Source organism: Cervus elaphus, chromosome 9 (assembly GCF_910594005.1).
Source record: "Cervus elaphus chromosome 9, mCerEla1.1, whole genome shotgun sequence".
NCBI lineage: Eukaryota > Metazoa > Chordata > Mammalia > Artiodactyla > Cervidae > Cervus > Cervus elaphus.
Genome location: NC_057823.1, coordinates 105,382,983 through 105,406,397, shown reverse-complemented (window position 1 = coordinate 105,406,397; position 23,415 = coordinate 105,382,983). Strand labels below are relative to the sequence as shown.

At 45.8% G+C, this 23,415-nt stretch overlaps 1 protein-coding gene across 2 annotated transcripts in view; it reads left to right on the top strand.

The window, feature by feature from the left end:
- The window catches only part of EFNA5 (ephrin A5), a 288,542-nt gene that overhangs the window by 184,751 nt on the left and 80,376 nt on the right, over positions 1–23,415 (top strand). The gene's annotated exons all lie outside the window — the stretch shown is intronic.

The following is a 23,415-nucleotide window of genomic DNA, read 5'->3' as shown; positions in this document are numbered from 1 at the left end:
TTGTTCACATGAGGTCAGCCTGCATTTTTATTCCCACTATTCCAGACCCCATCACTAACAGATTTTTTTAAAATACAAATTAAAATTATGTTTTGAATTTGAGGTCAGTTTTTTCCAGCTTTTCTGAGGTATAACTGACTAATAAAATCATAAGATATTTGAAGTGTACTATGTGATGAGTTCATTTGAGGCCTTTTACGAATTGTCATCATTTATTTGCATCTCTTTCAGTGTAGTATACCTTCCTGACTGAAAGGTTAGCATTGCTTTATTATATGTTTGGGGGCAGCATGAGAGAAGTATAACAAGTTCCATAAATAAAATGAGGGTTTCTTTTTAGAAAGCAGACTAATGACGTCTGAGCAAATCTAATGACAACAGTAAATGAGAGTATGAAAAGAATTCAGTCCTCTCACAAAAATAATTAAATATGCAGGGCCGTCTATTGGTTCCAGAAGTAAACTCAGGTGAACCCCGTCTTATTTATTGAGACCGATGAGCTCCGGTTAGTGTGTTTATTCCTTTGCCCCCGCCACTTTTTGGCACTTTTTTACATGCTGTCTAGAAGTTTGCAACTTTCACGCTGTAGATTTTTTCCTGTCTGACTTTTATGACTTCCCCCATAAAATGTATGGGTTGTCTGAGTCTCACAAATCCTAAACTCCTTAATGGCTGTGGCTGCATCCATTATGCTGTGTGTGTTGTGTGTTTTTTTTTCTCAGACATCTGTGTAGATAGCTTCTGAAATTTACAAAACCTTTGTAACTAATCCCATCGGCTGACCTGAGCCGGGGCAGTGTTTGTTGCTGCTAATTACACAGAGCAAACCTGTGGGAAATAGGCCCTTTGTTAATGATGAATTTGAGCCAGCAACTAAATATTCCTGAATAATGCTGGGAGTGTTCCTCGCGAGGTGTTCATGCCTGTGGACCCACTGCCTGCCCCAGTTTCTCTGTAGATGTCCGGCCACTGGCTTGATGTGCATGTTAATCGGTGGATGAGGAAGAGAAAGGAGTCGCTTCCTTTGGCATCACGCTGTAAACAAACATCTGGGTGATGAGGTACAGGTGGATTATTAGGTATGACATGATGAGTAGGATTTCTATCACGTGTTATATCCATTAGTGGGTTTTTTTCAGGCTTTTTCTCTACTCTGGCTTGAAAACGTGCTCCTGTATTGCAGTAGCTATCCTTAAAAATGGCCAGAAATCCCATACTACCCGTGAGTTATGCCACCTCTAAATATCAGCCTCTGATTGATAGCTTGTTAAAGTGAGTTTCAGAACCAAGGGGAACTCTCTTTAGAGTAGGTATTTGATTTAGGGGGTATTGATTAGCATAATCGAGCAAATAAAGTACTATATAATTAAAGATCTACAGACATTTACTCTTACCTAACTTAAAAAAAAAATCATATATTGCAGCCTGGATTAGCCACAAAAGAACCATCCTATAAAAAGGAACCAATACAGCTGGAATTTAGTCAAGAGAACCTGATAGAGAACCTTTCCCCTGATGGCTTAGTTACTATTATCAGGTCCACCCTGAAGTACGTAGGATGTGCCTCACCAAGGCACCTGAAAAACCAAGAAATGTAACAAACATAATGGCCAGAAGTTCTTTCCAAATGCAGTAGAGAAATCTTTTGTTCTAGAGTAGCAGTTACTTCACATAAAGAAAGTCCTTTTCCGGCATGCCTTTTCTGCCTTTTCATAGGCAATTTTAGGTCTAGATTTACATCTGGCCTGCAAACGGGCCAGGAAGATATGGGTTTCCCCACATGTTACTCTACTGATTTCTTTTTTACTTCGAAAGATTGCAGATTATTTAATCTGTTTCAGGAGAAGAAGAAGCCCTAAGATAGGTCCAGTGTATACAGATAACTCTATTTTAGTTCCCTTACTATTCTAACATCTCCTTTACATGTGTTGACCTGTCCATGAAATTTTTCCTCAGACTCTTAACCGATAACCTCCCCCTTTGAAACTGTATGAGGCCGTGTTTCCTTTTTCGTTTTGGCCACCAGGAAGCTCAGCTAGGTTTTTGCTCACTCGCCGCACAGCATCTCCTGTCCACTGCCCCGTGCCCACTAGCAGTGCTCACTCATATCAGTACGCCATCAGGAAATGTATGCTCAATCAGCGGATGTGTGGCCTGAGGTTTTTACGTTAAAGTGGACTTCCCATTCTCTCTATATTTGGCTTTGGTTGTTTGCTTTTAAGCTATCTAAGATCTAAGTCGTGTCATTAGTTCTGACTCTTCCTCGTGAACGCCATTAAATTATTTCACGAAGGAGCCAGGGTGTGATAATAAATATGAAAGGAATGTGCCCTGTTGTGGATGATAACAACACCATTTGGTTGTTACTCTGTGTGTGGTTCTCTCTGTCAGAGGGAGAGAAAATACACGTTTTAAAGGCAGCTAAATGGACTGAGAATAAAGTATTTCTTTAAGGAGTTAGAAAATCCTGACACATAAAATTCTAGTTATTGGAGTTGGTGGAGGGGTAGGGAAGTATTCCTCCCCCAATTCCGCTCAGATATCCTCATTGAGCTGGTCATTTTCATTGATTTTATAGTTAATTGAACTAGAGGGGAGAAGCAGTGGGAGTAGCAGGGTCTATTTTGAAACTCCGAACAAGTCAGTTGATGGCTTTGTTTATCAGTACAACGGCCGCAGATCCCTGCTTCAGGAGGGAGACATGAAAATATAAACTTGGAAAGGTTTACGTATTTCTGTTTGAAGTATTATGTACTCTGTTTTGCTCTCAAGAGTGTAGTTCTTTTAAAACTCTCAAGTCGCCCTGATAACTTCCATCTCCTGTTTCACCGATTTTTCAAACTATACCATTTCATACGGGTGCCATGCTGTGAAAAACATGAACACACTTTGGAATTCACTCTTGTAAAATACTTAGACATTTGAAAAGGATCTGAGAAGTGTTGATATCAATTAACAACATCCCATTGCCCCAGAAACAGTTCGGCCTGGGTATTTGAGACCCTGGAGTGGTTTAGTCTTCAGGACAACAATCCAAGGGGCTTTCTCACTTCGGGGTGGTCCAGGTGGAATGACCTCAGGAGGAATGTGTATCCAAGGTTGGGGATATTCTAGAAAAATCTACCTCCTGATGTAGGAGTCCTGGGCAAGGTGACATTGCTAACAGAGTCCTTGAGCAGCCCTCAAAACTACACTGCCTTTTCAGGGTCAGTTCCCCGTTTAGGCAATGCAGCAGGTTAAAATAACTTCCGAGGCACTTTGAAAGTACCGTACTACTGAAAGTCTTAAAATCCCCTGACAGTTTTCTCCCAGAAGCCTCCGCAAATGCTGTGACGTGGGCAGGAGTGGCGTTTGGTTTCTCTTGAGTTCCTTGGAAAGTTTGCATAAAGCACCCTCCTTCACCCAAACCCTTGCAGTTAACTGTGCTGAATTTTCATAGGGACATCACTGAGCATGACAGGCCATCTGCCGTTCCACACTCAGCTACCTGAGGTCAGTGATACTGATAGCCAGGTAGGTGTGGAGTGTGTGAAATGGTGAGCCTCCTCACAGGAGTGGGGCGGGGTGGCAGCGGGACCCATTTGGAAAGAGAGTGTGTGTTCATTCACAATGCCAAATTAATTATTAACACTCAGTACTGTATACCTTACAGGGAGGGGGGGAAGAGATCGTTCAATGGGGAACGTGTTACAAGCGCCACTGGTAGTCACTGGAGGCTGTGTCCTTGAAGAGCTTGTGAGTAGTCCTGTCCCAGTCAAGTAAACATCTTAGCCCAGAAGTTTCTCTAGGAAGGGGCAGCCCTAGTGTCGAGGCAGGATGTAACCACAAATTGCACAGTTGCTGTCTTAGCAGTGGGGTGGAATTCTTCTAACAGAGAGTGATTCTGGTGGAAATGTAAGCTCATTGAATGGTTGCGGCCTGGCCAGTTGTGAGTTCCCGCACTTTGTCGTTTCACTCATAATGGCCTTGGAGAGTCACGCGTCCCGTCGACATCGTGTTGATTTCAGGGCTTCTCCTTCCTGACATCAGCCAGCATCAATCCTACAGCAGTGGCTGGTTTTCCCTCTTTCTCTAGAATGAGTGACTCTTGGCTGAAACATGGTGGCCTGGTGTCAGTAGGTTTCATCCCCAAAGGGAGGTAACACCTGGAACTGGTGTTCCTATATTCCTCAGCATTTGACACCGTCAGGCCTGGTGTCTCTTGACAAAGTCATGGATCTGGAGGTAGCCTTTCCAGCCTCTTAACGCTGTTGCAGGGCACTCTGGGTCGAGGATTGCAACTGAGCTATTCCTCATTGCCGTCTCAAAGATGCGTGGTTGCCTGCTGCCCCCTCCTTGGATCGTGTTAGTCATGCTTGGAGAAAACTCAGCGAGGGTTTCTGATCCTCTGGGAAATTTTTACATTCAAAACTGGAATTCAGGCTGTCTGAAGTCCTTGAAAACTCTATTCCGGCTGCTCTCTGCTGATGAATATTTTGTAAAGTAGAAGACAATCTGTAAGATATTATTGATTACATGGCAGACTCGAAGAAGTGACAGAGACAGAGGTTCTTTGGCAGGGAATGTGGACTTCCGTGGCATCTGCAGCCAGGCAGACACCTCAGTGAGAAAATCAGGCTGATGTACAAACTCGGGGAGTAAGGGCCTGGTGGAAAGGAACGGCTGCTCACCCGTTCTAGCAGAATATTTCTCTGGAAGAAGAATATGGAACCAGTGAGGCCAGATCTTTGAATTTTTCACCAGAAGGCAGAAACGTGTACTTGATATGAAATTTAATCCATATCTGGATTTCTAAACATTGGTTCAGATCAGTCTGAAACACTGGATCGGCCAACACTTACACATATGGCGCTGAAATAGGTTCACAGTCTGCCACCTTACAGTCTGGCTTCTGTGAAAGCGGTGCATTACATACATTAAAGTCAAAGGAAAATATAATTATTAATAAATTAGAACACTGAGTCAAAACATGTTCTGGAGCTGAAGAGTGTGTTGTGGTATGCTCGCCACCCTACATCAAATTATAGTTGGCTAAACTGTGTCTCAAATGGTGAAGAATCTGCCTGCAGTACAGAGGACCAGGGTTCAATACCTGGGTTGGGAAGATCCTCTGGAGATGGGAATAGCAACCCACTCCAGTATTCCTGCCTGGAGAATCCCATGGACAGAAGGGCCGGGCGGGCTACAGTCTATGTGGTCGCAGAGAGATGGACACGACTGAGCGACTAACATTGCTACTCCTAAGCTAATTGTGTTTTCATGTTCACTGAGCTTTGAGAATTGGGTCTATCTGTTATCGTTTAGTCGCTCAGTCGTGTCTGACTCTGAGACCCCACGGACTGCAGCATACCAGGCCTCCCTGTCCTCTACTATCTCCCGGAGTTTGCTCAAACCCATGTCCATTGAGTCGGTGATGCCATCCAACCATCTCATCCTCTGTCATCCCCTTCTCCTCCTGCCCTCAATCTTTCCCAGCATCAGGGTCTTTTCCAGTGAGTCGGCTCTTCGCATCAGGTGACCAAAGTATTGGAGTTTCAGCTTCAGCACCAGTGCTTCCAATGAGTATTCAGAGGTGATTTCCTTTGGGACTGACTGGTTTGATCTCCTCGCAGTCCAAGGGACTCTTGAGGGTCTTCTGTAACACCACAGTTCAAAAACATCAGTTCTTTGGCACTCATCCTTCTTAATAGTCCAACTCTCACATCCATACATGACTCCTGGAAGAACCATAACTTTGTATGGACCTTTGTTGGCACAGTGACGTGTCTGCTTCTTGATATGCTGTCTAGGTTTGTCATAACTTTCCTTACAAGGAGCAAGCGTCTTTTAATTTCATGGCTGCAGACACTGTCCCCAGCAATTTTGGAGCCCAAGAAAATAAAGTCTGTCACTGTTTCCATTGTTTTTCCCGTCTATTTGCCACGAAGTGATGGGATTGGATGCTATGAATCCGGGTTTTTGAATGCTGAGTCTTAAGTCAGCTTTTTCAGTGTCCTCTTTCACCTTCATCAAGAGCCTCTTTAGTTCCCCTTGCCTTTCTGCCATTGGGTCTATCCTAGCCACAATTCTTGACCTGGCGCATGGTTCTAACAGCCTCTCCAGTGAGCTGTAGCCTCTGTCAACACAAGGCAGTATCCCTAGTAGAAATTTAGAGAAAACAGCCTGTTTGTCATTGGTGAAGACACAGCTCTTCTCAGCGTACGTATACACAGCACAGTCAGGGGAACCATGACAAGCTGGCTGCTCTCATTTTGGGGAATTTAAGAAGAATAAAAGAAAAGATGAGTAAAATAAAGACTTGCAAGACTCACACTGCCCTGACGGCAGCAGAGCCAAGCTGCGACACCCAAGGCCTGGGATGCAGAGCTGGGGAACGAGCTGGCTTCCTCGGGCCAAGAGTTGACTCCTACGGAGGGGAAGTTCCAGAAGTGGAGTTTCAAAGTGTCGGCCGTACAAAGGCTACAACTTCAGACACAGCGTATCTCTGAGCAGATCTCCAATCAAAACTGCATCTTGGAAGAGGGCAGGGCTGTTTACAGATGAACAGCGGGCAGGGTCCCTGGAATGAGTGGGAGCAATCCCCCGGAAGGCATAGTATCAGTGAGTGAAGAGTTCAAGCAGGTGCTGGGTTGGGAAGGGGACCCGCATTTATCGTGTTGAGACTCCTGCAGGGGCTGAGAATATCAAAGGTTTATTCGAATATCCTCCAGCCTTTTCATCAGCTCACTTTGCCTCCCCGGTCCTCCCAGCTTTATTTCAGCGGAGAGTGTGCTCGGATGACAGAGGCTCGGATTACTGATTGCGATCTGTTTGTCATTCTAGCCTTCTACTCCCACAGGAGTTGTACCTTTTTTTGGTGCAAAATAAGCTGCCTGGGCTGGCCTGGTGTGCGTCCTGTGCCACAGATGCCTCTAATTAACTTGATTGAGAGAGGTTCCTGGGGTCCTGATGCCCAGTCTGACAAGTCCCCATGTCCTGGGAGGCATCCTACTGTCATCTGATGCGTGCTTCTGGCCAGTGTCCTTTGAGCAACGCTCATTAAGGAGTCAAGTCTTCGAGGGCTCATGCTTTTAATATGAAAGCTGTGGAGTGAGGGCTGCTCATGAGCAAATGGTATCGTGTGTTCTTTGGGGTTGAGAAAAAAAAATCTCAAGGGACCTCGACTAACTTCTTCTAGCCTGTTAGCCTCCAAAATGTTATGGTTTTTCTCATTACCAGTACTGCCAACATCATTGTTTGTCGTAGGTAAAAGAAACCCGGTCTCAGCTCATTGCAAGCATAGACCCTTACATGACTCTGTTGTGCAATAAGTGATAAAACAAGTGTTGGGATGGACTGGTTTGACTAGTTCTGAGACCTGCAAGCTATCCGGTTAGTATAGGTGAAACCAGCCTCAAGCACTGCAAAGATTAGAGTTCTTTTTTTATTCCCTCAACATCTACATTTATTCTCACTTTTTTCTGGCATAATAAATTATTCAGGTGCATTTTATATTTTGTATATGTGGTTTTGTGCATGTATGTTCTATGAAGAGCTATAGTTTTTCCTACAGTTTCCAGGATTTTGTGTATCAGTTCAGACTTAGGGCTATTTATTCTGACTTTCTGCAAGAATATCTTACAACAGTTACTTCTGAAATATTCTGACACAGACCTCACTTACTAAATGTTGAAATGATAGAGAAATCTTCAGCTATGTATAGGAACTACTGCATATGTAATATTAATGACTTCATTATTCCTTATAAATATAATGCCAAGTTGTGAAGGGAAATCGTAAATTCTTTGATTTTTATTTTAATTGGCGGATAATTGCTTTACAATGTTGTGGTGGTTTCTGCCATACAGTGTGAGTCAGCCAAAAGTGTACGTGTGTGACCTCCCACCCACCACGCCCCTAGGTTGTTGGTTACCATTTACACCTGAACTGATCATCAAATACATCCCTTTGGCATCTTTTGGTATAAGGGGTACTGTTGTACTGTAGTGAAGTGAACTTGAGTCTGTTCCCCTAACGTGCAGTAAAGCCAATCTGTATTGACACCAGATTGTGGTGACAGAAAAGACAGCATTTTATTGCAGGGCACCAAGCAAGGAGACCAGGCAACCAGTATCTACAAGATGGGCTTCCCAGGTAGCGCTACTGGTAAAGAGCCAATGCAGGAGACGTAAAAGATGGGGGTTTGATCCCTGGATTGGGAAGATCCAGGGACAGAGGAGCCTGGCGGGCTACAGTCCATGGGGTTGCGTCGAGTCAGACGTGATTGAGCACACATTTAAAAGACCCGAGCTCCCCAGTGACTTTCAGGCAAGAGTCTTTGAAGGCAACTTTAGGGGTCTGGATGGCAGGGTGAGTGATCGGCTCCGGGAATGAACACTTTTCTGATGGGTTGGTGGTGAGGTAACCGGGTGATGCTTCAGGAATCTCAGCCCTCAGCTCTATGGTTCTCACCAGTCTGGGGTCTACGTGCTTGCGGTCAGCGTGTAATGGGAGGTGGTGGTGTGGGAGTGTCTTAAGTTTCTAAACAACTCAGAGATACTGGGTCAGATTGTTACGTGCGTCCCCTCAGCAGGAACTAGGAGCCCTACAATTCTGTTGTCCTGATCGTTAACAGCTTGAGTCTGCTCTTTAGAACTCAGGGAAGGCCAAACAAGAAGCAGAGGACCTTGAGGGGCTTGTACCCACGAGGGCCCCGCGGTGTCCTGCTTGGATTCAGTGCCCACTTTTCTCTGATACTCATCAACCCTGAGAGGACCAGGGGCAGGGCAAGAAAGGGAATAAAGTTTTGGGTAGAGAAGTTAATCATAAACTCGGCAGAGGACCTAGATTTTAGGGGGACTGGCTTTTACCACAATTCGTGGTTTAGCATAACTAAGCAACATGGCCTTGCCTTCTCTATGACCTGCCAGTGGCCTCACCTGTCCATCAGAGTAGTTTGGTATCAGACATCCAAGCTGCATTACTCAATTGGAGGATCGCTATTTCTATCCTCACCTGACTAGCATGACTTTGCAGACCATGTACTCCAAAATGAAGGCTATAGGGAAGATGGTGGTCCTTACCAAGGCCAGAGAATATAGACTGCAGTTGGGACCGTGTACCAGATTCAGAAAAGATCATCTCTATAAACAGATGCTTCCTGTGCATTCTCAGTTCTGTTGGATTTCAGAAAAGGAAGAGTTCTGTGGGCTGTGAGGGCGGTGAGAGCTTTATAGAGGAGCTCAACCGCTGCAAAAGCCCAGGAGAGGGGTGAAGGAATTGGAGACAGAGGGAGCATGAGCCGGGGCCCATGGTGGGGGCTCGGTGGGCAGGCGGGAAGGCCAGGTTGGCAGAGGGTCCCGGGACTTGAGCTGGAAAGGTTCCACGGTGCCAGAGCAGGGCGGGCGTGAAGGGCAAGTGTGAGTCAGAGTTGGGTTCTTCACGGGGACGGCCTGATAAACTGGGAATGGAGGATGGAAAGGAATGAGTCAGTGAGAAGGTGACGATGCTAACCCACACAGGGTTAGAGTCACCTGTGATAGCTCTGAGCAGGACCGTGGCAAAAGAAATCATCGGAGTTTAACAGAGGAGCTTGCGTAGAAGAAGAGAGACCAAAAAGAAAAGAGCTTTCTCCCGATTTCATTCCATCGTTCTTGTCCACGTCTATCAGCAAGTAGGGAACAGAGGGGTGAAATTTCAAAATGCTCAGGTTATTCATGGCTAGTAATGTGACGCTTTGATGAATGAAAGGGGAGAAGGATTTATGGATTATTGAAGGACTGCTAACTCCGAAGGTTGACATGGAATTTAGAGACACGCTTTAAACTGCCATGTATGCATCATTAGGAGAAAGCGTTGGCCGCTGATCGACTCTATCAGCTTCTCTGTTTAGTCCTCCAATTTTAATCAAATAAGACCGAGACAGGCATTAATGGTTGATCTGCTATTACACCCCTCTCTTTGGCCCAGTCTCCGTGCTGACATGCATATGGTGATTGGAGATTAGTCATTTCCAGGGATGTAGTTCATCATCCTTAGAAACCATCCTGTGATGACTGGGTATCATTTGCCTTTGGTCCAGTTTACAGGCTTACAGGAGCATCTCTGGCTCTTCAGATAAGCCTTTTTTAGGACTGGATGGCAGCCCCAGCAGCTGCAAGTTACTGGTCCCAGGGCCCCCACTGGGGCCATTTTTCAGGAGCAGAAGCAGACGGCCAGAGAGCGCCGGTGTTGGCACCAACCGGGTCATTCTTCCGGGGGAGTGGGGAGAGGCGTCTCCTGCTGTAGGTGTGCTTCAGAGTTTTTGAGCCCCTCCTAATGAATTTGAGATTGAGATTCTCATTCTTCTGGAACTATCACTTGAGAATCAGAGTAATTATTTCCTATTGCCCTTTGTGGGATACAGTTATAATTGCATTACTGTTAACGGTGTTCGCATTAACACTTAATTGCTAATGTCCTCCTAAATTTGGAGGAAATCATCACCCCTTCACATTTCATTGCCAGAAAAGAGTTGTTAAACTCAACGAGGACCGTCGGAAGCTTCCATATGGAGAACAGAGAAAAGATGCTGGGGTTGAGGGGCAGAGTCTGTGGGATGACGGCCCTTTCTGGGTGTGTGTGCGTGCGTTTCCTTTCAAGGGGGCTGCAGGGCTGCTGCAGTTTGGGGTGAAGCCACAGTGGACAGACAGGCGATCGCTGGAAAGGAACAGGGGTTCCTGCGAGGTGTGGGAATGACTCTGGGGTTCGTAGCAGGAAAAGGGCAGAAACTTTTCGTTGGGAGCCGACATCCTGCTTGAGTGTAGCCAGGGTGGCAAGCTCAGCCGGCCGGCGGGGGGCCGCGGGCCCTGCCTCTCAGACGATGGCCGGCTCCTTCCTCTTCAGCAACTGAACTGCCTGTTCACCACCAAGCGACTCCTTGGCTTCGCCCTGCAACAGGAAATGGAAATATTTTGAGTAGTCTTTATTCAGGCTGGCAAGAAAAGAAAAAAGAGAGAGAGGAAATGCCAGAAGTTTGTCAAGCTTTGAATCTGTTAGGGGGATATTTTCTGGGGCATGGATCCTCCAATGCCCCATAGAGTCTGCACCAAAAATGTTCATCCGAAAGCTGGGTGGGCGTCTCTGTGACACGCATCCTAGGAGCTTGCTTCAGGGCCAGAAACAGGAGTGGCATATTCCACGGGTGGCCCATCGGGCATTCGTCCACGCAGGACCCGGCCCTTGGTATAACGTTACATCACTGCTGTCAGGCAGTTTTTAGTCATGTTTGAACAACGGTTCCCACATTCTCATTTTGCACTGGTCCCTGCAAAGGACAGGCCAGTTCTCCTAAGCACTCCCTGGTTGTTGAGGCAGACTGCAGTTTAAATTTCACCAAGCGTGCTAGAAGCCACGTTCTCCTCCACCACCCATGAGGAATTCAATTCTGCGCTCTTTATCGACACGCAAACTGGTTTGACAACATTGCAGGCTTGTTCCTTTTTAAAAATGTCATTAAGTTAAGCAGCTGTATTTCCTTGATGTTTACGGGATGCCAAATAACCTGTTTGACCTAATTGTTTTTTTTTTTTCTCTTTTTGCTTTTCAAGTGGATGTTTCTACATCCAATGTAGCCTGTGGTTTCGTGCTGAAATTTGAAGTAATTAATGAGCTTAGCGTCATCAATTTATTGTCTATTCCAACCAAAAAAGTTTTTAAAGCTGGTGGACTATCAAAAATGGTGAGGTTTTAACACCCACATACCCTGGGGCACATTCCTGAATTTCTAAGGGTGTGATTGTTTAGACCTGGAAGCTTTCAAAGGCCCCTTCCAAGGAAGGTCACTGGGCACTGGGTCAGTGCAGAATGGACTTTAATGGTTCCTCCTGGCAAGGTTTGGTTTCTTATCAAGTTTTGTACTGACAAGTGAGAAACGGCTTCATTCATTGTATTTTGTTCTGTGACTCATTAGCTTTATTTTTCATAAACACGCTTCCCTCCCAACAACAATCTAAAAAGTTCTGTCATTAAAAGCAATTTTGCTTTTCCTGCCCGAGGGAGACTATTTTCAACAAAATATGTGCACTTTGACAATGTGAGTCTTGCCCATTTAAAGCTGTAAGTATAATTTCCTTTTTATTGGGTGATAAAACTTTCTTTCTGACAAAACAGAGGACAGCCAAGATTTCTTCCCTTTTTGAAAAAAAATTGTGATTTGGCATTTCTTTGCACATTTTAAAGCATATTTTACATAACTCTGCTCTTAAAAAGGAAAGTTATATGGCTTTGTGTGTTATCAGTTCTACAAGGATGTCAATGGTGTTGAGCATCAAATGAAGCATAAATAGGTCATGAAAAGAGAACAAAATGCTGTGTTGCATTGGAAAATTGGGATTTAAAGTCCTCATTCCTCTAATATAACATGATTCTGAATTGACTGTAAAGGGAAAAAAAAAAAACCCTGAAGCTTGGTTTTGATGTCAGCATGTATGCACACATGCTTTTGTTACCTTTCCTGATTATTTGTGACCTGCTGTGCAAAGGAACGGACCTTGGCCGTGGGTCACTGCTCTCTTTCCTGGGAAAAGCCGGCCTGGCGGGTTTCGGAGCCCTGCCTCGGGGTGTGCGGCCCGTAGTGCTCTGAGCTGGCCTCCTTGCTGATGTTCACTCTCTGATTTCACTTCTGGGTCAGTTAAGCCAAGAGGTGAAGCTGCCTTATGGACGGGCTAGGAGACAGGGTTTCTACAAGTTTGATCACCTAAGTGCCACTTTCAAAATTTTTGCTATCTGCATGTGTCACCTGTGTCAGAGTTTAGTAAATATATTTTTTAAAAGACCGTAATATTTTTCATGGGAGTATTTTTATCCTTTTCGTCTTTCTATTTTTTATCATTTTATTTACCTTTATCCTTTTCATATTTTTTAATTAATATCACTAATAATTTTTCATGGAAACTTCATCAGTTCAGTTCAGTTCACTCAGTCGTGTCCAACCCTGTGACCCCATGAACTGCAGCACGCCAGGCCTCCCCGTCCATCACCAAATCCTGGAGTTTACCCAAACTCATGTCCATTGAGTCGGTGATGCCATCCAACCATCTCATCCTCTGTCTTTCCCTTCTCCCACCTTCAATCTTTCCCAGCATCAGGGTCTTTTCAAATGAGTCAGCTCTTCACATGAGGTGGCCAAAGTATTGGAGTTTCAGCTTCAGCATCAGTTCCTCCAATGAACACCCAGGACTGATCTCCTTTAGGATGGACTGGTTGGATCTCCTTGCAGTCCAAGGGACTCTCAAGAGTCTTCTCCAACACCACAGTTCAAAAGCATCAATTCTTCAGCACTCAGCTTTCTTCGCAGTCCAACTCTCACATCCGTACATGACCAATGGAAAAACCATAGCCTTGACTAGACGGACCTTTGTTGGGAAAGTAGTGTCTCTGCTTTTTAATATGCTGTCTAGGTTGGTCATAACTTTCCTTTTAAGGAAACTTCATATCCTTCTACTAAATATCCATTTGCCCTGAATGGTACTTGCCACTTGCCACAGGTAAGCAAACAAGGCTATGTTCTTGAAACCCACTATTAAAAGTAGAGATTAACTGGTGTTAGGGAGGTGGTAGACCTCCAAACATCACACTGAGATTTTCCCCTTGACTCCTTGAAAGAGGGTTCTTAAAGGACCAGCTTTCTCATCATGTGATTCATTGTTTGGTAATGTGAAACCTGCATGTCACCCATGGGTCTTAGGATACCGCTAGGGGTCCGGATCACTCGCTCTGAAAATACTGCCTTCGGTGATGAGATCGGGGAGATGCTAACGGGGCCCCTCGCTTGTCCCGTTGTCTCCGATTCCACCACCGTTAACAACCCTTCCTTTAGATTTACGTTTCGATTTTGTTCAATAATTACCAATTTAAATGTAAATTACTCTGTAACCTCCTAGCAGTCTTCTAAAGATTGGTTTTCCTCATTGAGACGACGGTTCCGCTGAAGAGGGACACAGCTAGAGCTGCGGGCTGGGAAAGAATGAGAGACGTGCTCAGGCCAACAGACACTCTTTGCCATGAACCTGGGGGGGAGTTTCCTCTTAGGCATCTCCGTCTCCCCTGTCCCCCAGACTCTGGCTGGTCACACCGTCTGCAGACGGGGCCCGGATGCCTCCATCTCTGTGCCTTCCCCGATGGCCCACCCAGATGGTGGAGGCTCTGTGCCTCTCGTTTCAGAGCTCCCCACGCTGGCTTGCCCCACTGGACTTACTAGACTAGCGTGAGCTGTCTCTGCCCCTCTAGTCAACACCAGGCCAGCGGTGTATCAGCCGGAGATCTGCCTTCAGGGACTGAGAGAATGCGGGAGAAGCGAGTTTCTCCAGGCTGATTTCGCAAGGATGTTCCGCACACAGCACAGCATCCCGTTCACCCAGGTTTGGCCCCGCGTCATCAGCCATGTTTCCGTGCGTCCGGATCATTAAACCAGGCAGACGCTAAGGTGTGGGAGAAGGGAAGGGAGCTGGGGACGGAGAAACCGTTTCGGGTGTTTCAGCTCTGGTGCCAGCTCCGCCTGAGTCATCTTTCTCCAAGCCTAGCTGACTGGTTAGAGTACGCGGACGGGGAGGATAAAGTATCACCTCTGCAAACCTTAGCAGTGACTCAGCATTTAATACCTGCACCTTTGACACAGACTCTGGCTTAACACAGTTTATGAGCTGTCCACTGTCTCTGATCCACCGTGGGGCTTTGGGATCATGGCAAAGCGCTAACAGTGCAAGCCCAGGCTGTTTGAGCCGAGGGATGCAGGTCTGAATAATTCGGGCATCGTCTTTGGCATCATGAAGCTTGCTTGGGGGTCAGAAACACTCGGGATCAACTCCCAGCCCTGCACTTAGAAAGCAGGGTGACCGGAAGTGAACGGGTCAGCCTCCTAGTGACCCAGATGTTCTCATGTGAGCTGGCGATGATGAGACCAGGAGCCTTCCTCGCTGGGCGTGCCGGGGAAGGCAGGGAGGTGTGGGGCAAGCGACACCAGGAGTAGTGGACATGCGTCGTTCCCCGTTGCCTTGGTTTCCAGTGAGGATTGCAGGGCCCTTCTTGCTTTGATTGTGCGTATCTCTGGGAATGCAACCCCCCATATATTTTTGTTTTGTTTTCCAATGTACTAAGACATGATGACAATATATTTAACATGAGGGAACATTTCTGCAAGTAAACTGAAATTAGAGTCGGGGAGGAGTGTCAACATTAGTGTTCATTGCATGTCTTCCTCTGCTCTGATGGGTCTGCTTGGGAATGAAGCCCCTGGTACATACTCAGTGACCTATTTATTTGATTTTCAGTTGTGCTGGACTCATGTTCTTGCACGCTGACTGCAGTGACATTCATGAACATCGCTGTCACACTGGCTCACACTCTATTAGGCAAAGCCATGTGTCACGTGGCGTCCTTGGAGGAAGGCAATAGACCCTTAACTCTCTGCCCCATAAGAGCAGCCTTGTTTTTAGGAGCCGCCTGGCCATGCGAGCTTCCCTCGTGGCCCAGAGGGTAAAGCGTCTGCCTGCAAGGTGGGAGACCCTGGTTCGATCCCTGGGTCGGAAAGATCCCCCAGAGAAGGAAATGGCAACGCACCCCTGTACTCTTGCCTGGAAAATCCCATGGACAGAGGAGGCTGGTGGGCGTTGCAAAGAGTCAGACACGACTGAGCGACTTCACTTTCACTGGTCATGTTACTTCCTCTAGTGGCCCACATAACCCGTGATAGAACAAGATCTAGGAAACAGAGAGACGCATGTTGGGTTGTCATCTTAGTTAACTGTCAAGCAGAGGCTTACGTATTGATGTTCCCTCTCTCCAGGTACAGAAGAAAAGATGGCCTTGGGAGGGACTTGGAAAGAAGTGAAGGTGAAGTCTGGGATAAGCCATAATTTGAAAATAAAGAGCTTTTCTGTCGCTGCTGGTAATCATTGGCCTCAGGAAAAGCAGTGGTTCAGAAACTTCCCTTGAATTGTTTTTCTTTAATAAAAAAAAAAAATCTCACAGAGAATGGAAAGTTTGGGTCACAGGTGTAAACCCTTAGGCCCTGCTTCCTCAGTGAGCTGAGTGCTGGTCTCAAGGACAAAAAAGAGAGAGAGGGAAAAAAAAAGGAGCTTTGCATTAAAAACAGACTTACCTCTCCAGGCGGAGGGACGTCTGTGAACAGTCTCTGGCAGGACCCGGCGTCAGGAGGGAGAGTTGCAAACAGTAGCTGTGGACCTGAGCTGTTTATTTCCCCTCCCCTCTGTCCTGGTGATGAATTTCGCTCCTGGCTTTGCTTTTGCTTCCGAGTTCTTCTGTGTGATAAGTGAAGGTTCGCTACTTGGGGACTGGTAGTTAATTTGAGCCCATGGGCAACTCCCCTCTTGCCTGGGATTCTATTTGTAACGTTTTGCTCTGTGGGTTTAACTAAACTGTCAGGATGGTGCCGGGCTGAGTTATTAGAGTTCCTGATAGAAAGCTCAGGCGGAAATGAAACCGTTCACCACCCCCGAGAAAGGACTTGTGGCAAGGAAGGGGACGTCTGGGCCTGGAATCCTCCGTGATGCTTTGTTGCCCTGGAAAATGCTGTGCGGAGCTTCTGCCCTTGTCCCCTGAGGACAGAGACGGTAGACTCTGAAGCAGCGTGCGTGCTCGGCTGTGTCTGACTCTTTGCCGCCCCGTGGACTGTAACCCGCCAGGCTCCTCTGTCCCTGGGATTCTCCAGGCAAGAATACGGGAGTGGGTTGCCATTTGCTTCTCCAGGGGTAACTTCCCGAATCAGGGAGCAAACCTGCGTCTCCTGCATTGGCAGGCGGATTCTTTACCATGGAACCACCTGGGAAGCCCTTGGAAGCAGCATCACCACCATATTTTGCCCCCCCGCCCCCGGCTTTGCTAGAGCACTGCCTTGCTCAAGTCTATCCTGGGCAGGGGAGACTCAGATATCATCATCTGATCAGAAGGCCTCCTGGTCCCCGAGTTGTGACAAGGGTGATGAAGGCTTAGGGACGGGCTGAGAGGCGTGGCCCCGGAGGACGGCAGAGTGGACCCAACTTCCTCTTGGCTCTACAGACTGCCGATGTGCTGGCCCTGAGGCTGCACGAAAGTCAGCCAGCCTCCACCGTTGGCCTGAGGACAAGTGTGGTGCCTCACTTCTGCCTGCTGTTTCAGCCTCATAAAGTAACTATTGTCTCCTTTCTGTACTCATTGCTTCTGGTCGGAGATTGAGTATTCAGTTCAGTTCAGTTCAGTCGCTCAGTCGCGTCCGACTCTTTGCTACCCCATGAACCGCAGCACGCCAGGCCTCCCTGTCCATCACCAACTACCAGAGTTTACTCAAACTCATGACCATTGAGTCGGTGATGCCATCCAACCATCTCATCCTCTGTCCTCCCCTTCTCCCGCCTTCAGTCTTTCCCAGCATCAGGATCTTTTCCAATGAGTCAGCTCTTCACATCAGGTGGCCAAAGCATTGGAGTTTCAGATTCAGCATCAGTTCTTACAATGAATAGTAAAGACTGATTTCCTTTAGGATGGACTGGTTGGATCTCCTTGCTGTCCAAGGGACCCTCAAGAGTCTTCTCCAACACCACAGTTCAAAAGCATCAATTCTTTGGTGCTCAGCTTTCTTTACAGTCCAACTCTCACATCCATACATGACCACTGGAAAAACCATAGCCTTGACTAGATGGACCTTTGTTGGCAAAGTAATGTCTCTGCTTTTCACAGAGATTGAGTATGACAATTCCCTGAAAACTCTCCTAAGCTTTAAAAGTGTTTTCTCAATGCTTTCAACCTCTTCTCTTGCTGTTATCACACGGAGTAAACTTTAGTCTAATGTGAGGGCGCTGACTGCGATGTTCCCACAATCAGGTACATAGATACAGGGGGGGAGGTGTGACTTGATACCCTTGACGTCCACGTTAGTGACTTCACATCTTCCCCACCAAGAAGCAGTGTGGGTGACTGTTAATGAAGGAAAGGATGTGGAAGCATATAAATGAATACTGGAAAGCTCAAGCCTAAAAAAATTTTACTTGGTTTTAAGAAAATTCTTATAACCAGAGTGTCCCCAAATTACTTTAACAGGTTTACTTATTATTTGTTTATTTTTGTATCCTGAGTTTATCACTTTATTATCAGTGTTCTTCTAAGACCCCCTAACAGATTTTAATTTTTTGTTTTCTAAAATGTTTAGGTCAGTTGTTTTTGCTAAATATCACAGTTTCTCTCACTGAATCTCAGTACTTTGTAAACTGTATACATACCCACACACACATGTGTATGTATGTTTGTTACACATGTTTGTTGGAGAAATCTTAGAAGTTAGTCCTGAAAATAGCTAGGCATAGTAGCTTAGCTTTTTCATTCCAGTATTATTTTTCGGATTTTAAAAGAAATACATTATCATTGAAGAAAATTAGAAATATATATTTTTACAGTGCACTGATAATAATATGCTTTTTTCATAATACTACTGTTCAGAGTATTGATTTTATATGTAGTTTAAGACAGATATTTGCGTGTGTGAGTGTTTTAACATGATGGAGATTATTTTCTGCATTATAATCTGCTTTTTCATTTAGTGATGTGATATTTATTTTACTAGAGAAATGACCAAACTGAACTTTCTCAAAGCCTTTGGCAAATGATTGTGGTTATATTTTGGAGAAAAATAAAAAGGGTGCCACCTTAGGATTAAAGAATGTAGAGCTTTATAAAAGAAAAAAAAAAAGGCATGCAGAACTAGAGCCCCTTCCCCCATCTCTTTTCCGTATCATCTCTTCATCGATAAGGATGCTGGACTCGCGATCACTGGAGTCGGTGGCAGGATGGGGACAGGACCCCAGACTCCTGCTCATGCCAGCCGGGTTTTCTCTCCAGGACAAATCTTTGAGTGGTATATTTCTGTCCTCACGTGAGTGAGCTTCAGGTTCATGGACCTTTTGTATCCTATGAATCCTGGCACCAAAAAAAGGCACGAACCATCCACACTAGGGATTTGGGGGTGCAGAGAGGAAGAGGGGACCCAGCCCAGCAGAGCCAGGCTGCAGAGTTGCTCCCCGGGCAGATGGTGATGCTTCTCAGCCTGGGAGCGTCCTCCTGGGTGACTGCCCCTCACGGCGCGGGACACAGCCTTGGACTTTGCCAGGTGCTCTTGAATCTCTTAGTCTTTGATCATCACAAAGATAAGTGGGGATGGTTTCTGCTGAACAAATGGTGTAAATTCTGGGATTCAAGAATGTATTAACTGTGCGGGAAGCTTTAGGTCTATGCTCACAGCCTGAACTTGAGGCCATCTACAATGCGCTTTCTGCCTTGTAAGTGCTTATTGTGGGGCACAGCTGCTGTTTGAAAGGGTGATATCCATTTTTCAGCACAGCATTTGTCCCATTTGTTTGCTTGATTTTTCAATGGAAAGAGTTCAACCTGGAAGCTGTTGGTATCGACCAAAGATGGGGCTTCCCTGATGGCTCAGCGGTAAAAGAATCTGCTTGCTATGCAGGCCAGACCCCTGGATCCGGAAGATCCCCTGGAGGAGGGCATGGCAACCCACTCCAGTATTCTTGCCTGGAGAATCCCCATGGACAGAGGAGCCTGGCGGGCTGTGGTCCGCGGGGTCGCACAGAATTAGACACGACCGAAGCGGCTAAGAAGCGGTAAACCCAAGCTGCCTCTCTGTGTCTCTTTTTCCCCATCTCTGCCTTCTCCCTCTCTGATGCTTTCTGTCTCAAATCTGCGCCCACATACACTGTCTTCCTGACCTCTTCTGGATTCTCTCCTCCCTCTTTGCCGTGAAGATGACATCTGCGTGCGTGTTAGGGCCATGAATTTCGGGGTGTGAATGTGTGTGTCCTGGCATTTTCAGGATCATGCCAGAGATCCCAGGGCCTAACAGCACACCCCGCAGAAAGAACATTCTGAAGAGTTGCAGGAAATGACTGATCAAGAGGTTGGTCTGCGCGGGGCACATCGGAGTTTAGTTAATGTGTAGCCTGGAGCAGGACGTGCCCAGCTGCGGTCATGGCCCTTTGAAAACGTGTACAAGTACTTGGTGAGAACTTCAGAACTCAGTTAAGCTGTCTTTGATTCCAAAGATATCCCCAGGGCCAGTGAATATATTACAGATGCTTTAAAAAAACATTTTTTTTTTTTTTTTGCTTAGTGCCCATGTTAAATAATTGATTTTTTATGAACCAACATGACTACATAGGTTGATCAAGTTATTGCTGGATTTTCTTAATTTTCCCCACTTTTTTTTGTTAAAATGATGCCTTGTTTATAGAAGCAATAACAGGATCCTTTGTTATCTTCATATAAAATTAAACACTCTTGACCTATGGAAGCAATGCTGCCTCTCTGTAAGCTGTTTGGTTGAGTGGTGGTTCACCTTTTCCTCCATGCTCTCTTGCCTAGGTCACAACCTGTGGAAAGGGTCTTTTTCTCTGTATTTAATATCTGGCATACATGGCCTCTCTTTAGGGGTGTGTTGACTGGATTCACAAAGATGCTATTTGGGGCTTGAACTCAGTGACTTACTAAGTGGTACCTTTATACCCTGAAAGAATTCCGTGGATTAGCTTTCCTGCTACTCCTAGCCAAGTTCAATTTCTTCATCTGTGTACTTTGTCCTCACTTCATCAGAAAATTGCGTAGGACTACATGTTGTAATTATGGGTCTTTTAAATCGTGCTTTGACTTGCAATCTCTCTTCTCAGAAAACCTTAACTTTCCTTGTTCTCTCTTTTACTTTTTTTTTTTTTTTAATTTCAAGGCCTCCCAGAACCCGGGGATTGGAAGAAATCTTGAGTGTCATGTAGTGTGATTCCTACCTCTTTCATCTAAATGGACAGATGGTCAGAATTGGAAACTTGCGTACTCAGAAAACACAAAGAAATAACGGGGCAAGTTTCAGAAACGGTGGCTACTGGGCCCGAGGGGCTACGGTTCCTTTTTGGTTTTGACACCTGTACCCACCCTAGTTACAAGACATGTGGAACTAGTGCAGGGTGCCCTTTTGTTTTTCCTCACAGAATATCTTAGGATATTTCTGAAGAAGGAGTTAATGAGAAGCTCACTTTCTCTTGTTTTAAAGACTTAGCCATATTCCGCTTACCAGTTGTAGACACCCTAGGAAGACACAGCTTTCCTTAAGGAATTTGAAATTGATTAGCCTCTCTGATGAGCCTTCAAGCTTTATCGTAATATTAGTATCATTTCCTCCTCCTCTTCCTCGGTTTTTTTTTTTTTTTGGTAAAGAGAGAGGAACTTGGTCAACTCTATGCTAGTTCCAGCTTTTTCCACATTTTAAATTACAAGGTCTGAGTTTGCTCAAGTTTCTTTTGCCAAAAAAAGTTAAAAAAAAAAAAAAAGCTGATACCTTCTTTTAAGAAGGAGACTTTTACCCAGTCAAATTTTCGATAAATCAGTTACACTGATATGCTTGCTGTGTGACAGACTGCAACTGAACCTCATTATTCATACATGTCTGTGTGATGTTACTGAATCAATTTGTGCTGTATCCATTTTGCACTCATGGATAGTTCACGGTCCCTCATGAGCAGAAATAGTCAGCAGGCAATAACAGACGACACGGCGCACAAATGGATGGGGCCCATAATCCCTTGCTCCAAGGGGCTGGGTCCATTTTTAAAATTCACTCTTAGGTCTTTTTCTGTTAATAAAAATTCTTTTCTCATCAATATGAATATGGCGTCAGCAAAATAAAAAGGCAGATACTTCCCAAGCATTTACAGATCATCCTGCTTTTATTCTGATACAGGGTGTTCAGCGATTGTCAAATGAAAGGCTCTCTGTCCCCTCTGATGACCACACACGGAGCTGGCCTTTCCTGCCTGTGGTTCCGTCCTGGGCGTAGGAGTCGTGTGTGTGGCACCGTAGCCTTTCCTGATTCCCAAACCAGCAAGAAGCCAGAAAAGCCAGAACCGCGCTCCGAGTTGTTCCCTTTGCAGTGGGGACGTCCCTGAGGACAAGGGGCTGCGGGGCCCAAAACCCAGCAGAGGGGTGACTGTGGGGTGACCGTGGACCACCCGTAGACGCCTGGGCCAGCGGGCTCCCGCGTCTGCTGGCAGCTGCGGAGTTGTGGCCTTAAAGCGCCAGCCCCCATGAACATCACGCAGGGCCCGTCGCCACTGACGTCCCCGCTCCGCGGTGCTGGTGTGAAACCCACCCGTCACCCTCCAGGCGCAGAGCTTGCTTCTGCCTGCGCCGTTGCGCGACCCCCCCATTCTGACCAGGCCACCTACACATTCGTGATGTTCCCCAGGAAGAGAGCGTCAGCCTTACAGGGTCTTCAGTGCTTCCGCGCTCACAGAACTCCAGGATGTGGTTCCTGTCACCTTGACCCGGAACAGGAAGTCATTCTCCTCCGAGCTCTGTCGTTAACATGCTTGGTTATCTTTCCAAGTGAGTCCGGCCCTCTGGGTGCCAGTTACTCAACTGGAAAATGCAGGCATAGGATGAATGACCCCCAGGGTCCTCTAAACTCTCACCCTCCATTTGTCTGTAGCTCTGGACTTTTATTGTTCCTTGGGGCATTTCATTTTTTGTGTGTCCTGGACATTAAGAAAAAAGTTGATATTTGAGGTTCTTTTAAAAAAAAAACAACTTAATTTAAAAAGTAAATTTAAAGGAAAGAAAAATGTTCCTTAGGTCAAAAAACAAAAGACTGTCTGATAAGCGTTTATAAAAAAGTCTATTTCAATGTCAAGGTAAAAATTAAGACTGAACCCTAAAGAGCCTTTGTAAAGAATCAAACTTAAAAACAAAAGATCTAGACTACATCTATTAAAATATCAGTAATATGCTGAAATTTCAAAAAAAAAATGCAATTATTTTTTCCCCTGATGTTCCTTGACCGATAAAATTTCTGAGTTTCTGTTGTACATAGCAGAGAGGTAACAAACAATACTTCCTAAAAAGCTCACTCTCCCATACGGAAACTTGAAATGATTTAAATGGGCTGTGAGGAAGAGGGGAGTTTGGACTTAGTTTCTCTTATGATTTCAGCAAATAATTCATGATGCTGACCTACACTGAGATTTTCCAGCACTCTGTTTCTGAATCGCAGAATTGCTATAGCAAAGTATTTATTATTAACCCTGGTTTATTGTCTCAGTTCTTCCAAAGGGCTGAAGCAGCCGGTGTTCCGTGCATCCTGCCTTTTCCTCTGCACCCTCTATTCCCCTCCTGCTGTCTGTCCTGCCTGGATGGCCTTGCTGACTTGAGATAGTCCAGTCCAGTTGCTCAGTCATGTCTGACTCTTTGTGACCCCATTGGAAAAGACCCTGATGCTGGGAAAGATTGAAGGTGGGAGGAGAAGGGGATGACAGAGGGTGAGATGGTTGGATGCAATGGACACGAGTTTGAGCAAGCTCCGGGAGTTGGTGATGGACAGGGAGGCCTGGCGTGCTGCAGCCCATGGGTTCACCT